General features: G+C 41.4%; 1 non-coding gene across 1 annotated transcript; it reads right to left on the bottom strand.

Annotated features, from left to right (window-relative positions):
• Positions 1-3225: 3225 nt before the first annotated feature.
• LOC112533865 lies at positions 3226-3331 on the bottom strand. Its single transcript, XR_003078218.1, has one exon. It is a non-coding gene; the product is annotated as a small nucleolar RNA R71 (small nucleolar RNA).
• Positions 3332-4641: the final 1310 nt, after the last annotated feature.

Below are 4641 nucleotides of genomic sequence, written 5' to 3'. Positions count from 1 at the left end.
AAATCAGGGAAGAAGAGAGAGAGAGACAAAGAGAGTGGGGGGGCGTCATGCGTGAAGAAGGAGGCTGGGTCTGCGTCGTCCAGTAGGTGTATGGAACTCTTGGGTAGCGATCTTGCATTGAAACTTATTGGCATCGGCCAGCGGCCATGAGGCGGCGGCGTGGCGAATTAAAGAGAGGCAGTGGCTTCCGAGCATCGTTCCGGCCATTTCCGGTGGCCTTTCCGGCCGATCTCGGTGGCGATCGGCTCCTCTCGAAGAGAGCTTCCTTTTGGCGGCAGCGGCGTCGGTTTTGGTGGCTGGAGGAGGGAGTTCCGGCCAAGTGGGTGGCAGATGCATTTTCTGGCTTTTCCGGTGAGCTCCGGTGGAGGATGGACAATCAAAGGACGTATCTCGACTCTTCTTAGCTCAAGTTTCGCAATGGCACCGGTTTCGTGGCGATCGGGCTCCGTTTTTGAATCGACGACCGAGATCGTCCGTAAATCTCTTCGGACGATCGAGTGTCAGATCAGAAAATTGAAAGCTGGGATCGTCGTCAGCGCGTCGTTTTGAGTCCCATGGTGAGTTCGGATCGTCAATCAGACTTCGGCGGCTAGAGGAGAGTCGATCGAGCGACCGAGCGTCTCGGTAATTTTCTCTAGCCTGAAATTTTGGAAATTCTTAGTTTAATTGTGTGTCTATTGGATTATATTGATTATTTGATGATATTTGTGAGTCAAAAATAATTGTATGTCAGTTTGCCTGTCTCGTGTTTTGTGCTGTGTAGCGGAGTTGGGAAAATAGTGAAGTTTGGGGACCCGACTCCCGTTGTTTAAATTGTTAGATATTTGAAGTGTTTTTGTAACACCCCCATTACATGCTAACCAATAGACATTAGCCAGAAAACATACAAGCCTCGTAGACTATATACTACATGTAGATAGGTCAATATGCAGATTGTTAAGAATCAAGACACAAGGTTATTAACATATAAACATATGATTATACTTAAATATCATTTAACAAGTATTCAAAACATCTTCTTATGCCTTACAAGGCACACTTCTATATACATCACATAACCGACACAAAATGCATCGGAGGAAACTCCACAAAGCGGCCCAACTCATGTAATCGCTAAAAGCTAGACTTCGGATACAACCAACGGATGCACTACTATTTACAAACTTGAAAAGAAAAATTTTGGAGAGGGTGAGCCTCCATTTCCAAGAATAAATAAATAATCAACATAATCTACATCACATACACTTAATACAATTTCCACCCAATCACATAACTTACCATGATTCATAGTTTAGGTATAAATTCATACCATTCTACTCAATTCAGTACAACTATCATAGAAGAAATACAATTCAATAATTATGGTTAGTTCTCACGGCTTGTGGATCCCCTTTAATGTGCTGCTCCGCCTCATCCTCACATATCGCACACGTAAGTGATGAGCGTAAAATACACACATCTAAATGGGGTTTTTAAGATCGATTTTATGGACATTTGGATGTGAATAGGTACCAACACTCACCCTATGTGTATGTTTGTGTGCATTAGGTCCAAAAGAAGTCAAAGAATGAAAAAGGAAAGAATTGGAGCATAATTAGACGTCAAAGTCACTGAAACGAGGCTAAGTACGAGCACGAGGAAGTTGAACATGGCCGTGTTGTCTCAACCTTGGCCGTGTTCTGCAGTCACAAACACAGGCCGTGTTACTAACACGGGACCCAACACGAACGTGTTGGTCATCAAAGAAGAAGTAGATCTTATGGAGCATGTCCCAGTAACACGGCCGGGAACACCAGGCCGTGTCACGAACACGACGAGGGGACACGGTAGTGTTTGAGGCGACAGGGGGTATTAATTAAAAGAACGAAGAGAGGAAAAAAAGGAAGGCAGCTAAGGTTAGAACGTCCAAAACTCATCTTTTTTCCTGTCTAAGGGTTTTCTGAGTTGAAACTAAGAGAAAAGGAGACTTGGATCAAGGTTTCACTTGGATTCTCTTCGAAGATCAAAGATTGGCGAGGATTGTCGATTGGTTTCAATCTGAGTAAGAGGAACAAGAATCGATCCAAAATTAACAACTCTCAATAGTGTTAAATGGTACATAATGCTAATTTGGATAATTAGAGTTAGGAAGAGATTTCAACCTAATTAATCTAAGTTAAGATGTTAGTGTCCTTAAGAAAGGCATTAATTGTGTAGAGACTTTCCCACGGAAATTGGATTCAATCAATCAATTCTACCCTTAGTTTCCATTCCTTAGAGATAAGAATTCCCAAAGGGTTATTCTTTTACTTGAATTAATCATTCCCTAGTATACGTAGTTCGACAACAATTAGAGTAGCTATTATTTAATTTAGAAATTATTCATCAACACCATTTATGTTCTGTGATTAGATAACAGAGAAGATTGAGTAGATTTAGGTTCACACGTTCTTTGGGGAATACGACACTTGGTACTCGCCGTTAGCTATACTCCACTGATAGGTACACTACCTTAGGTCATAGTCTTGCTTGACTTAGCACACATCAAGTTTTTGGCGCCATTGCCGGGGAACGGTTTCTGTGAACTAAATTGAAATTTTAATATTTGTTAGTCTAGTCATTTCTCTTTTTGTTCATAATTTATTTTTTGTGTATAGTTTTGTTCTTATCCCGTTTGTTGGTGTTGTTGTTCTTTATTGTGCTCAGGTAGTTTACGACCAGGAGCTCTAATCCTAATCTTACAGAGCCTTTATCTAAACCCGAGCGCTCTCTTAGATTGCTAAGGAGGCATATGCAGGCAGTAGAGGAGGAGATTGAAGCAGAGATTCCTGTTCGTGAAACTAGTGAGATGGAGAACCACAATGCAAATGGAGGTAATGATGAAAGGACCATGTACGAGTTTGCTAGGCCCTCTCTAGCAGGGATGCAAACTGGGATAGTGAGGCCTCCCGTGGCGGCCAATAATTTTGAAATAAAGCCGAATGTAATCCAGATGATCCAGAATACGGTGCAATTTGGAGGATTGGCGAGCGAAGATCTGAATGAGCATATCGCCAACTTTTTGGAAATATGTGATACCTTTAAGATTAATGGAACAACTGATGATGCCATACGGTTGAGGCTGTTTCCTTTTTCCTTGAGGGATAGAGCGAAAGATGGGCTGCAGTCCTTGCAAAACGATCACTACCTGGACTTCTTTGGCTGAAAAGTTTTTGAATAAGTATTTTCCTCCTGCTAAGACTGCTCAAATGCAAAATAACATATCTTCTTTTGTGCAGGGTGAAGGAGAATCGATGTACGAAGCCTGGGAGCGCTTCAAGGACTTGTTAAGGTGTTGCCCACGCCATGGTCTTCCTCTCTGGATGCAAGTGCAGACATTCTATAGTGGCATGAATACAACCACTAGACAAATGCTAGATGCAGCTGCAGGGGGAGCTATTAATAGTAAAACACCTGAGCAAGCCCAGGATTTGATAGAAGAAATGGCCACCAACACTTATCAGTGGCAAATTCCATGGGCTAGAGGTCCAAGGCCCATTGTATATCGGGCTGAGGCAGATCCTATAGCAGCCTTGGCGGCACAAGTAGAGCTACTTTCCAAAAAGATAGAACAACTTCAGATGCCGGTCCAAGCAGTTTAGCCCGGATGTGAATTCGCATTCTGATGCCAATTGTAATGCGGGAGGTATGTTTGCATCTTCTATGCCTACTAATGTTTCTAACGTTGGGCATGTTGATTATGTAGGTAGGCAGCAGAATGATCCCTACAGCAATACATACAACCCAGGGTGGAGGAATCATCCTAATTTTGGATGGAGGAACTCCAATAACCAAGGTCCACCAGGATACCAGAGGTTGCATCAGCAGCAACCTATGCAATCTATTCCCCATCAACCAGGAGGTAGTCAAGAGAAGAAACCTGATGGGTGCTACTCGTGTTAGCTACAATTTAAGGCAGTGTACCTATCGATGCAGTCTAGCACTAATGGCGAGTATCAAGGTCGTATTCCTCGGGAAAGTGAAAGCCCAGAGTTACTCCTTTGTTCTTTGTTATATTAACCTAAAATGGATAATGAATAATTTCTAAACTAACTATTAACTACAAGCTAAGTTCCGAGGGAGATGCAGGAGTAATTGATAAATGAAATAATCAAGACAAGAAGACAAACCCAAAGGGAATCTAAATTAGTTGGCAACCGAACAAAAGATAAAGGATCGGTGAGTCTAATTATGCTACCCGTGGACGAATTCTTAACCGAATTCAGTTTCTCTCTCGAGATAATCGAATTCCTAAACCTAATAACCTAAAGTTGGAATCTCTTCCTAACGATTGATTCTTAAATTAGCATTAAACTTTAATCCGCCTCTATTAAGCTTTGTTAATTCTTAATCCGGCTAGTTAATTATCCTTATCTCTAAGTGATTATTAACCAGTTCTTGTTATTCAAAATTCCAATTGCCAAACGGATTTCTCAATCTCATAAAGCAATCTAAACATCACAATTCACAACGACTCATGAATAATGCATAATCTTATTATCACCGAAACAAGAAGAATACAAAACCAACTCAAACAATCCAACAATATAATATCAAGCCAACATAGTAAAGAAATCCCAATGGATTAAATCGGTCTAGCTAAACATGTTCATGTTTAAAACA

Source organism: Ricinus communis, chromosome 7 (genome assembly GCF_019578655.1).
Source record: "Ricinus communis isolate WT05 ecotype wild-type chromosome 7, ASM1957865v1, whole genome shotgun sequence".
NCBI classification, from domain to species: Eukaryota; Viridiplantae; Streptophyta; class Magnoliopsida; order Malpighiales; family Euphorbiaceae; genus Ricinus; species Ricinus communis.
The sequence above is the reverse complement of the archived record's forward strand: the minus strand, read 5'-3'. Positions and strand labels throughout refer to the sequence as shown.